This window comes from Polypterus senegalus, chromosome 14 (assembly GCF_016835505.1).
Source record: "Polypterus senegalus isolate Bchr_013 chromosome 14, ASM1683550v1, whole genome shotgun sequence".
NCBI lineage: Eukaryota > Metazoa > Chordata > Cladistia > Polypteriformes > Polypteridae > Polypterus > Polypterus senegalus.
Window position 1 is genome coordinate 111,280,542 of NC_053167.1, and position 14,011 is coordinate 111,294,552.

The window sequence follows — 14,011 nt, forward strand, 5'->3', positions numbered from 1 at the left end:
CAAAATACCCACTCTTCGCAGCGGCGAAGTACTGCCTTAAAATTTTTATTAAGAAGAAAATTAAATCTTTTTAAACTGAGGGAAAATATAGCAATAATTATTTGTTAAGGATCTCTTTGTATACCACATTGTGAGTTTGGCCCTCCAGTTGTAATATGACCAGGCTGTGCACTGAGCTTACTCTTGAGCATGCAACGTACAGTTGGCCATGTGAACAGTAATCTTGTTTCAAATCTCACAGCTTGGATTGCTGCTGTCATAATCGGTTTGAGTTTCATGGTTTGTTTCAATTACGACAGTATTTGTAGGACTTGTGTTGAAGTGACATTCGGCATCTGTCAAGCGTTGTAAGTATACAACCAGTTTCATCGATAACTTCACATCCAGCTTTTGAGAGTGTAAACATTCATAAACATCAAAGTGTCCACTACTGAAATCGTCACCAGTAAATCTAAGATGTTTAAGAGGCATTGGCAGTTGTCGAAAGGTGTAAAATATTTGGCCATTTCGGTACACTTGAAAGTGACAACCGAACAATTCAGCGGCAGCCATCAACTCACATGCAGATGCATAAGTGAAGGGCTTAAGCATTTCATTCTTATAGTGCTCCTGTGTAGTATAATTATCTCCTGTACTGTCATCAGTCCACACCTTGAACCTGTCCCAGTCATTCAATACATAAGACACAATGTTCCTCCGGATATCAAGAGTGAGCCTGATATGGCCGTGCAATATGTAACAAAGAGAATGGAAAAGGTAGGTCCCATCTCCAGGCATGGAAACCACTCAGTAAGTGATAGTTCTTTGATCGATAGTGATCACCTCGATAGACATGGTAATGGGGGTAAGGTTGGAATGATAAAGGAAATGGGTACCTGAACAATGTAAAGTAAGTCTAAAATACCTACACAATAACTATAATCGTAATAAACAAACAATAAAATAGCGGAGAAGCTGTGAATTAAATTAAAAGGCTGTAGTTAACAGCAGGGAGACGTGAATCCCGTGGCGAAGCATGGAAGAGAATGTAGAGACTGGAGCAACGGACGGCCTTATATAGGCAGGCAGCCAACAACGTGGGAGGTGTTGGGATGGGGGACCCAACGCTGCCTCACACGGTGACCGAGCTGCAGACTATGGACGTATATATGTACGTAAGTAGGATTTAGTTAGTGTTGGGAACCCGCGTACCAAATTTCTTGAAGATGGGCCCATAAGTAGCAAAGACCGTTGAAAAGTTCAATATGGCGGCCGACAGTGGCATCATACCACCAAAATAAGTATGTAGATTTCATTTCGGTCAGCGCATTGAAGCCGCCTACCAAATTTCATGAAGATGGGGCCATAAATAAGAAAGTTCAACATGGCGGACATTGTCGACCGTTATGACCATTACACGTAGAATTTCGAAATGAAACCTGATTAACTTTTGTAATTAAGCTGTAAGGAATGAGTCTGCCAAATTTCAGCCTTCTATCTACACGGGAAGTTGGAGAATTAGTGACAATTGGCGGCCGACAATGTTATCAATATGGTTTTGGCTAGCGCGGGAAGCCACCTACCAAATTTCGGTAGTCATACCACCGGGAATAAAATTGGTGATGTTGGAAAATTCAATTGGTTTCAGTTTGGTTTCGGTCAGCACAGGAAGCCGCCTACCAAATTTCGTGAAGATGGGGCCATAAATAAGAAAGTTCAACATGGCAGACATTGTCAACCGTTATGACCATTACGTGTAGAATTTGAAATGAAACCTGCTTAACTTTTGTAAGTAAGCTGTAAGGAATCCAAATTTCAGCCTTCTACCTACACGGGAAGTTGAAGAATTAGTGATGAGTCAGTGATGAGTGAGTGAGTGAGTCAGTGAGGGCTTTCCCTTTTATTAGTACTGTATACACAAGCTAGACAGTTTGTGAAAAACAGTATGTCTGATGTTCCTCAAGCACTCCTAAATTTTCTCAGGTGGCAAATAAAATTTCAGAGAATGATTGGAATTCAGTTATTAAAATTCATTCCTATTCAGTTTGTACTAACTACTCCAAAATCCAGCGAAACAAAATCACACATTGCACACACACACCTCATTTTAAACTGCCAAAAAGGTGTCCAGGACAGGATCTGGGTCACTCAGACCATTGCAGTTTAACATCTTTGCATAAGTCTCCCTATCACCTTAAGAGTAAAATGTTGATCCACAAAAGATGGGATAACATCTAAAACAGCGTTTCCCAACCTGTGGGCATTGCAGGTGGACTACGGCTGACCCTGGACGGAACTCTGATTCACAGCATTGGCACCACAGGTAGAACGTGGACGACCCTGGACAAAAGCCCATCCACAGATCCCATGATCGTACTTGATAGACAGTTGAAACATCAACCTCCATTCTGACAATTGTGCTTGATTCACCAAGGAGGAAGAGCACTGATGATCACACTTAATTCATTTAACACTCTGATGATCAACCAGGATAACCCCAGCCCACTTTGACAGTTCCACTTGATGTTCTGTGGGGGACCACCCCACTCCGCCTGCTCAGACAGTCAACCTAAATTCATGGCTGCAAACCAACACTCGCCTCCCTGGGTGGCAAATGCAAAAACCACACTGGGTTGTAACACCAGAAAGGCCGGGCCACAATGATATCAAGGAAAATAAATCTATGGTGGTATTCTAGACTACGTTACTGGCATAAAAAGTCATCATGCTAAATTGAAAGAATCTTAATTCCCACCACATAACTCCATAGGAAAAGGACATCTTCTGTTATATTAAACTGGAAAAAATTACTTTTTCTCTCCATGAAATAGTTCAAGAAATCTTTTTTGAAATTAGTAGTGAGAAGTCAAGCAAAATGACCCCTTTTATTGACTAACTAAAAAGATTACAATATGCAGACTTTCGTGGCAACTCAGGCCCCTTCTTCAGGCGAGATGTAATCATTTGAACTTGGTAAAAACTCAATGTTTTTTAACACAGCATGCCGGGTCTCAGCTTGACCTTACTGCTGTTTTTCAATAAACATGGAGCACCACCCTGGGCTTTTACTTTGTCATGAGGCTCCCCGATGTGGATACAGGAAAGACGCTGTGTGTGTTTTGTTTTTTTTAGCTTGATGGAATTTTATTTTTTTTTTTTTTTATTTTACTTGGAACACGTTGACTGGACAGCTGCATTGTTTTGGTGAGGGTGTCTTTGACTGAACGCTTTTTAATTTTACATTGGTTTGCATTCTTAAAAAAAAAAACACTAAAGGAATTGGAAAATTTCATAAGTTGACATATCAGCACATTTAGTGGCTGCAAGATATGGAGGACTATTTCGGGCAAAATTAAATAAATAAATGTGCAAATAAATAAAAGTACTGTGAAATGTGAGCATAAATAAATAAATGTGTCATGAAATGAGAGCCTAAATAAATTTGTCATGAAATCTATACTAATAAAAGGCAAAGCCCTCACTCACTCACTCACTCACTCACTCACTCACTCATCACTAATTCTCCAACTTCCCGTGTGGGTGGAAGGCTGAAATTTGGCAGGTTCATTCCTTACAGCTTCCTTACAAAAGTTGGGCAGGTTTTATATCGAAATTCAATGGTCATAATGGAAGCTGTTTTTCTCCATTTACTGTAATGGAGATGAGCTTCAACGCCGTGGGGCGGAGTTTCGTGAATCATGAGAACATAAATAAATGTGTCAGCGAAACTGCGAGAGAAAGTTTTAAGTGCCAGAAATATGTTTTTGAAAAGGCAGCAAAAATTGATAAGCATATTCATAAATCCAGCTTATTTAAAAAACCCGTGCATGCAGTGTGTCATAAAGAAGAAGACGAGCTGTTTATTGATGCATTTGAAACCTGTCATCTTTACAACGATTGACAAACACGGAATGTAACTTGTCAAATCCTTGATGTAACATTCCTCCAAAGTCCATACTCAGTGTATTCATTAGATGATTATGAAATACGTCTTGAAGCTCACAAGATGCTGAAGAGAAAAGTTGATTCTGAAAATAGAGCCTTTAAAACCGATGGGAGGCTGAGTATATGTTTACTGAACCCGTGTGTCTCATTTGTGGAGCTAATGTAAAACAGAAAGCAGCATAATTAAATAAGAATCTGACACTTCAGCGGACGTTTTAACCCGTGCACAATCACTTTCACTGTTAAACCAAGTCAAAGTTGAGAGGGTGGGCTCTAACACGCCCTCTAGTTACTGATCTTCTCAGTGAATCGATAGCGCCTCACATGAGCAATTAATTAGAAAACCAAACAGAAACGAACCTGCTTACTACTGCCGATTAAATGGATTCTGCCGAAGATATTACGTATTTCAGAGAGAGTAAAGAAATTTGAATGTTTGTTCTGAAGATTTATCGGAAGAAATTACACCATGTTGGCGGCCCTTTCCACGCAGACTTGCACGTAAGACTCCGATATAGATGAAACTGTTTTATATATGGAAATTATCGAAGAACTGGTGGAAGGCGGTACTCGACTACACTCCAGTTCAGGTGACGCAGTTCCCTGAAAAATGCTCTGGACGTCCATCCCTTGGGATTAATAAAGTATCTGACATTCCTGCTGAGTCAATAGAACACCTTCTGTTATGCGGTTTAAATAGAACACCTTCTGTACGACAGATTACAGATGTATATGGTGTATCGGAGAAGACGATCACAGGGCGAATGAGCCAGTTTGATATACGGTAAGCTGCAACGGCTGTATTAGTTTGGGTACTTTGACATGGAATGCCCAAAGCAGCGCCCACTAATATTTTGTTTGAAAAAGTAGCTGCGAATATGCACCTGACTTTATACTCATAAAACAAGGGGCAAATACTCAGTTCAAAATAGTAGTTGGCGATGCCATGTCAAAGTACCCAAACTAATACAGCCGTTGCAGCTTACCGTATATCAAACTGGCTCATTCGCCTTGTGATCGTCTTCCCCGATACACCATATACATCTGTAATCTGTCTGTTCTATTGACTCAACTGGAATGTCAAATGATGGACGTCCAGAGCAGGGAACTGCGTCACCTGAACTGGAGTGTAGTCGAGTCCCTTCCACCAGTTCTTCGATAATTTTAAAAACAGTTTCATCTATATCGGAGTCTAAAAGAGCTGCCAACATTGTAATTTCTTCCGATAAATCTTCAGTTCTCTCTCTGAAATACGTAATATCTTCGGCAGAATCCATTTAATCGGCACTAGTAAGCATTTTTCTAATTAATTCTTGTGCTATCGATTCACCAATCAGTAACTAGAGGGCGTGTTAGAGCCCACCCTCTCAACTTTGACGAGTGAAAGTGACAGTTTTATTTCAAGTCGTATTTCATGATGGTTTGGAGGAATGTTACGGACAAAATGAAATAAATAAGCAACAAAAACATATTTCGTGACACATTTATTTATGCTCTCATTTCATGACATATTTATTTAGGCTCTCATTTCATGACACATTTATTTATTTATGTTCACATTTCACAGTACTTTTATTTATTTGCGCATTTATTTATTTTAATTTATTTATTTAATCCATAGCAAGAGACAACCTATTAATTAATTTTATCTACTTCTTCCACTTTTTTTTTCATTTCAGGTTGAGCGTGGCCCACTGCTGCTGACCACAAGGCATTAACCGTTTGTGGAGTACATTCAGGTGACACTTAGTAGGTAAATATTAGTGTTTCTGACTAACTGAACTCATGTCTTGAGGGATGTGACAGACAGACAGACAGACAGGTATTAGATGGGATGTCACTTTGAGGCATGCTGGTATACACAAGCCATTATAACTATATAAAGATGGAATTGGGACTTGATCATCAGTCTAGTGAAAGTCCATTCAGATTTAGCATTAGTCCTGGGTATGAAATTAAACTGCATCCAGCCCTGCAAACGGTCAGAGGGAGGGAGCGTCAGTTACAGCACTACAGCCGTTTGGCGCTAACCCTAACCCTAACCCTAACCTGGTGATCTGGGTAACAGGAACCACACTGTTGATGACCCGAGCAGCTGGACCAGGCCAAAGAGACACCCACATAAGACAGACAGACGGTCATTTCTGGACGGTGGGACACCAAGTGTCTGTCAGGGGGGTTGCCAACTAGGATCCCAATTGGTTTTGTCATGCACTGGTACAGCAACACGCTGTACCAGTGCATGTTCCCCAACTTGACCTGACCTGGACCTGCATGGAAACCACCCAGGTGATGCCTACAGACTGCTAGGGTGGGACAGAACCATGGAAGAAAAGCAACACATTGGGAACAGCAGGGGAGTTCAGGCTGTAAAAGAGAGTTTATAACAACAAGGGATCAGCGAAGCAGTAGTAGAAGTGAAGGGCTCACCACAAGTGACGGTATCTCCCAAGGCTACTACAGTGGATTTGGTATTGAGAATTGGCTGTACAGCAGGAGTTTGAGTTGAGCAAAATCGAAATAAATCCCCAAAGGTGTCTGCGTGCCAGTCATTCCTGCAGGGTAACAGACCTGATTTTCTGCACACTGGCTACATGAGATAAAGTTCCTGCAAAGACAGGGAGACACACAAGTACTGATGGCACCATCAGTTATTCTCATTTTCGGTTTTTCAAAATGGGTCATGCACGTCTTCAAATAGCACTTGTACTTTTTCTTTCTTTTAACGTGGGCTCTTCCCACCCCCTGTTTACTTCTTTAAATTGTGTCCCACCTTGACCAGTAGCCAGCTGTTGTCTTGTGCTGCCTGTGATGGATCCCTCTGAAGTGTAATTTGTACAGAAATAATTGGTTATGTTGAGCACTATGTGCTATATAAGTACTGTATGTCCAGTTTCTTGGAGCAATCTGATTGGTCAGTTTGGTTTTAGTGATGTGACAAAAGAGGAGGTGCAAATGTGAGACATACAGTACAACAACAACAACATTTATTTCTATAGCACATTTTCATACAAACACTAGCTCAAAGTGCTTTACATAATAAAGAATAGAAAAATAAAAGACACAATAAAAAATAAAATAAGTCAACATTAATTAACATCGAATAAGAGTAAGGTTCAATGGCCAGGGGGGACAGAAAAAACAAAAAAACTACAGACGGCTGGAGAAAAAATAAAATCTGTAGGGATTCCAGACCATGAGACCGCCGAGTCCCCCCAGTACATGGAGGAGTAAAGCCGTATAAGCCACGCAGCGACCGCTGCCTTCAATGACGGCGAGTATGAAATCAGACGGGAAGCAAAAAAGGTGCCTCATAACTAATGAGTATATGAGATGCAGGCTTTACAGTAGGGGTGCCCAACTCCAGTCCTGGAGGGCCGGTGAAGTGGCGTTCACAGACACACGAATAAGGAGGAAAGGCGCTACATGCAGGGCAAGAGATAGAAAATATTTTATAATTATTCTATTACCTATATGGGACAGGTGCTGTGGCTAGTCTTCTATATATAAATGTCTACGTGTGTGTGTGTGTATGTCCAGCCCAGAAGTGAGAAGTGGAGTCAGGGTAAGGGCTCCACCTTCGAGGAAACACAAGCGAGGCGAGCACGCTGGCAAAACGAAACCACCGAAGAAACTTTCAATTACCTGACATCTTGACATTTCAATTTTTTTTCTGACATTTTCAATAGTTTCTAAAGCATGGGCTTGCACGGCTAGTATGGAATAAAATTCAAGTGTGTTTGATTTTCATAGAAATGTAATTGTGGTGGGCGGCACGGTGGCGCAGTGGTAGCGCTGCTGCCTCTCAGTTAGAAGGCCCGGGTTCGCTTCCAGGGTCCTCCCTGCGTGGAGTTTGCATGTTCTCCTCGTGTCTGCATGAGTTTCCTCCCACAGTCCAAAGACGTGCATTTTGGGGGCAGGGGTACTTGAACCCAGGTTTAAATGGTTGATTGCACCGGTCGACAGGCAGGATAAGCAGAGGAGACACCGGATTTTAGAGTAATGCATTGAAGCTTGTGACTATTTTAATAGAAGGAATTGCTTGTGATTTTTCTAACATTAATAACTGGAAACTTTTAACCTTCACTTTCACCTGTTTTTATCTATGAGCACTGCTCCTCTTGCATGTGTGGGATTTTTGTGGAATAAAAGCGCTAAGCACTTTACACCTACCTCTTGACTGTGTGTGTCCTCATTTGCCCGGCTCATCCTCGATCTATGACTGTCAACGGTTCCAGGTTCAAGTTGCCAAAAGTTTTGGAGCCAACCTGGAATGTCACAGTAATACACTGAATTATTCTCAAGTGACTTAATTCATGACACAAAATTGCTATTAAGTTGATGCTAAAGGGTAGCTTTAAAGAAACAGATGAGAGTCTGTCCAAGTGACTGAGACGGATCAAATGACCTCTGTTCATTTATTAGCTAAATACGAGGTCTGTCCGGAAAGTATCCAGCCATGTAATATGAAAATAGATACATTTATTGACGAAGATGCAAGAAGCATTGTACATAGGACGATGATGCCTCGGTCCCCTTCATAGTAGGCACCTTGGGACCTCACCCTGTTCTCCCAGTGTCTCTGCCAATGTTCAAAACACTCCTTAGTTGCAATGGCCATCCGCTGCCTCGTCATATTTTCCTGAATCTCATTGCCAGTCTGAAATCTCTTCCCTTTCAAAAGTTATTTTAGTTTTGGGTAAATTCGTCACTCACTGCATCGTCTCCAAAAGCCTTCCGAGTCATCCGAATAGTTTCTGTGGACAAATGTTCAAGCTTAACGCAAAATTTGATGCAGATTCGTTGCTCTGCTCGCTCAGTCATTTTGAATGCAACGGCCACACAGTACAAATGCTCACTCAATGGCGTCTGGTGTCTCCACCGACTAGTCCAGTGAAGTTGTCATTGTTCACACGTACACATTCTAGTCCACTCTCCTTGGCTAGAAGGTTACATCAATGTCGCACAAACTGTTCTCGTTATATTAACAATGGCTGGACTTTGACCTCGTAGGTCATAAAGTTACTGCCACAGTTTATCTTGGGCTTCAGCTTTTCCTCTCTTAATTGATTAGTAATGGTGACTTGAATTAGGATATTGCATGCTGCCATTACAGATTTAGAAGGTCATTACTATCAACAACAACAACAACATTTATTTGTATAGCACATTTTCATACAAAAAAAAATGTAGCTCAAAGTGCTTTACATAATGAAGAATAGAGAAATAAGAGACACAGTAAGAAAATAAAATAAGCCAACATTAATTAACATAGAATAAGAGTAAGGTCCAATGGCCAGGGGACAAAAAAAAAAAAAAACTCCAGACGGCCGGAGAAAAATAAAATAAAATCTGCAGGGATTCCAGGCCATGAGACCACCCAGTCCCCTCTGGGCAATCTACCTAACATAAATGAAACAGTCCTCTTTGTATTTATGGTTTTCACGGAAGGATTTGATGATGATGATGATGATGATCACGTGGACTTCTGGCTTTTAGTCCATCAATGTTGGAGCATCATGATGCTTTGAGTAGGTGGTGGTGGTGCAGGCCGCCACCACAAAGAAACCGGAAAAAGAAACAGAAGAGAGAGTAGGAGTCAGTATGGATTTTAGAGCCACCATGAATAGTTATTATGATGAATTGAACATACAGAGTATCGGGATTAAGATAAAGTGAAGTTATAAAAGGCCATGTTAAAGTAATGTGTTTTCAGCAGTGTTTTAAAGTGCTCTACTGTATTAGCCAGAGCGAATTCCTATCGTCTACTATCCTACTATCCAGAGTACAGAGATATTCTAACTGGCATGTGCTAATCAACATGCGGCACATTGCTGCTCTTCAGCACCGTGATCGGCGAATGTAACGAACGAACGAACTTCAAAACTTCTCTCTTCATTACCTGAAAAATCTCAGATTCCTGTTTATGGCACTGCCTACCATTAGGAGACATATTAGGTTAAACTGAAATGCCGCTGATACTAAGTTGTGTTTATCACTAAAATCGATGAATACTTCATTATGCAGTGTTACTAATCAAGCCCTAGAATAATAAAGTGGGCTGATTCTAGAGCTGCGTATAGCAGAGGCATAAACCGATTCTAAAGAAATACCTTTTAGTGCAGGTGTTACTTTGGGAATAAAATTATCTGCTGCAGTTCGGTTATTTTGGGCAGAGGGAGTGAACCCTGCTGAAATTAACCAAAGGATGTTAGCTCAGTATGGAAGTGAAAACGTCATCCACATCCCTGTTACAGCCCTGATCTACCAACAATGCGACTCTCACAGCGCTGGTCCACTTAACCTCCAGAGCATATTAGTCCAGAGAGTCAGTCGGGCAACTGTTTAAATGTGTTTCACGTAAGCGTTAGATCCAAGGATTACTCGGGCTGAAAAAGTGCTAGCATGGTTAATGCCAGAGTGTTACTCGGGCTACAGTATAGACATGTCTACTACGTGTCAGGCCTGAGCGTTACCTGGACAACTGCGTAGGCGTGTCTTATGTAAGCGTCTGCCCCGAGCGTAACCCAGGCAACCGTGGAGATGCATCTTCTCCCAGCTTCATAACAGCATCTCGTAAAAAACGTTTTCCAGCCGCCTAGGAGTTGCACGCTATTGACAGAGATATGAGCAGTGATGCTGTTGAGCTTGTTATGAGCAGTGATGACGAAATGAATCAGTCTTCAGGCAGCGATATTGAAACAGACAGTGAAACTGAAAGTGAGTCTGAGGAATTCAAAAGCGATGTTTGCGTTTCTGTTGACCCTGCTTCAGGTAAACCAGCGCCACCTCATTTTGATTTTGTGGGGCAGTCAGAACTAAAAGTGGACGTTGACAGCCAAGGTTCACTTACTTACTTGAAGTTATTTCTTGATGATGATGTGATCGAAAGAATTGTTGTTGAGATGAGCCGTTATGCTGAACAGTGTCAGGTAAATGACCGTACACCTAAGCAGATTTCCTGTTCAGATGGGAACCGTTAGCTGCTTATGATATCTGGTATTGGCATCATTATCATCATTATCCTTTTTACACTTCTGACTTTGTAGTTTTAGTGTTTTGCACATTTTACAGTGGATTGAAATTTAATAAAAATGTAATTATGAAAGACAAAAATGCAACAATTTTTACTTTTTTTTTTTGAGAACAAAATGTGCCACTAAGGAGATTAAGGAGGCTCCACACGGTTGCAGGTTCACCTCTGGAGATGAGGTTAAGGAAGCAGTACATACCTGGATTTGGGAGCAGCCGAATAGCTTCCCCTCCCAAGGAATGAAGAAATTAGTGAAACGATACCAGAAGTCCATCGACCTGCAGGGAGAGGACAGCATGTGGAGAAGTGATAGAACTATTAGGTTCATCTGCTCACAGTTACTGGTATTAAACGGTAAATTGCCTTCACTTTTTGGTTCTGCCTCGTATGCGAACGCTCCTAAAGACATTCATGACATTTAGAATCATAAACACTGTAAGACATGGTGGGACTGTCATTCACAAAGATTAGCTGTACTGTATTAACTCTTGTTTTAGGGCTGTGATCTTGAAGTTTCATGAGGTTATCAATTACAGTATTGCCCCCGGAATCCAAACACCCCAGAACTCGAACAACTTGGAATCCGAACGAAAAATTCGAGCAAATTTTGCCCTGGAATCCGAACGGCCAGCTCGTTGTTTGTGTGTGTTTGTGCGAATGTTACCCCAGCACTTGGGCCACCCATACGCTTTGTCGTTCAGTTTGTTCTCGGAAGCTGTAGTGAAAGCATCTCATGTGATTTTTGCTGCTAATTTTATGCTTTTGTGTTATTCTTTTACATAATAAGAACTTAGTGTATTCGCCATGGGTCCTAAAAAGTGTAGTGAGGAAAATAAGAGTAAGAGGAAAGCCTTCCAAGCAACAATCTCTTTCCTCCTCCTCCTCCTCCAGCTTCCACATGCACCACCAGGATTCCTTTTTATACAGGTTTTATATTTTTAATTTTATTAATTTACATTTTTATTTAAATATTATTATTTGTGTAATATGTTACCTTAAAGTCAAGGGTATACACTGTTAAAATCATTTTGAAAATTCAAGTTTGTGGGACCCAGGAACGGACTAATCCAGTTTCTGTTATTTTAAGGTGGAAAAATGGTCTTGGAACTCAAACAGGGTTCTGGAACGGATTAAGTTCGGATTCCAAGGTATCACTGTAGTTCGGATTCCAAGGTATCACTGTATTTGCATTTTCTGAATCACATAACTGGTGTTGCGAAGATGAACCTTATAATTCTAGTGATAACATGTATTCAAATGCAAATTAAATATTAATCTTATTTTTAAAATTTACAGTTGGCAGTTGTGATCCCTTTAGCTTTTTTACACTGAAAATCTTTCACTGCGGATGCATTCAGATGGCCACGTTATTCCCAGCTGTGAAGATGGTGAGTTTGCATTTGTTTGGCATTTTAGTTCACTAGCTAGCATTCTAAAACGTCACTAAAAGTCACTAAAACGTCATTTTAATTACAGTGTACGGAGTCCGACCAAAGACTTAATTTTGGATACCAATTTCTCTTCCACACTCTGCTTTAGTAATTCAGGTAATCCTAAAGAGTTACAGAATTTGACATGCAGTGCATCTCAAGTACTCAAGAATTATTTGCCGACAGGGATTTGCTCCACTCTCTGTAAATAAAATATGATAAAGATATCGCAATCTTAGAACAAACTCCACATACAGGATCATGTGTACTACAGAAATTATAATTTAATGTCTGACTATGTGACTTATAGTTAAATACGTGTCCTCACAGCCTGATGTCTTTACTCCAGATACTTCATGTGTGTCAACTCTACATAAATTAAACCCTTCACGTAAAAAATTATTTTATGTCACTTTTTCATCATGCTTTAAATTCGGCTTATTTTAAGACCTACATGCTGTATATATGTTTGGTATCATTCTTTTCAGAATTTACCAAACTTTAATGTGATGTTGGCAGATTTTCAGATTCTTATTCCATTTTTAAATTATAAAGTAAAAAATATGAAGAACTCACGTCTCACGAAACGGGACTTCGTACCAAAAGATTTAACCACGGCCGAGGCCAGAAATAAAAGACAAAGAGTAGGAGAGCTGCTGTACAGGCTTTTAAATGTTCAAAGTGCCATGTGAGATGCAGATCACGTGGCATGGCAGCAGCAGCAGCAGCTGAGCGAGGAGGTTTCCCATTGTACCACCGTTTAAAGGGGGCTTCGGAGGAGTGACTGCGTCTCCATGGGGTGCGTTCAGCCCCCCTCTTTACAACGCAAGCGGCAGAGATGCGAAGTGGCTGGCGCATAAGCAGGCTGGGGAGGTTTGTATGGGGAGGCGAACCTCCTAGTCTTCAAATAACAAAATAAAAGAAGAATATTCTCTTCCATGAATAAAAGAAAGTGGCGCTTAATGACAATACTTGAACTGATTAATGACAACACTTGAACTGACCAGGAGTACACACAAGTATCACCCGTCAATATTTACGACAAAAGGCACACATGCCACACTGGTCAGGAATGTGTCAGTTAGTTTTGACACCCTATTTTTACTTCTTAATTTTTTTTTTAAACAGTTTTCTCACCATTTCATATCCATGAATTGTTGTGGGCATCGGTGGACGTGGCGTTCTTCCAGGCCACATGATACAGTTCATGTCAAAATCACGATCTTGCTATTAAGGATGGCAGTGTGCATTATGAAGTGTCCAAACTAAGAAAGGACATTTGTGAAAGACTCCACAAGAAAACAAAGTCTTTTAGGGAAAGGTCACTAGCCTGGAATGATATACTCAGCAAAAAAGAAACGTCCTCTGACTTTCAGCTGTTTTACTTTCAGTAAACTTAATGTGTAAATATTTGTATGAACACTAAAAGAGTCAACACCATAAGACATAAACTAAAAATGTTTCACAATGTGTCCCTGAATGAAGGGATCCTCAAAATCAAAAGTACCAGTCAGTATCTGGTGTGGCCACCAGCTGCTTGAAGTACTGCAGTGCATCTCCTCCTCATGGACTGGACCAGATTTGTCAGTTCTTGCTGTGAGATGTTACCCCACTCTTCCACCAA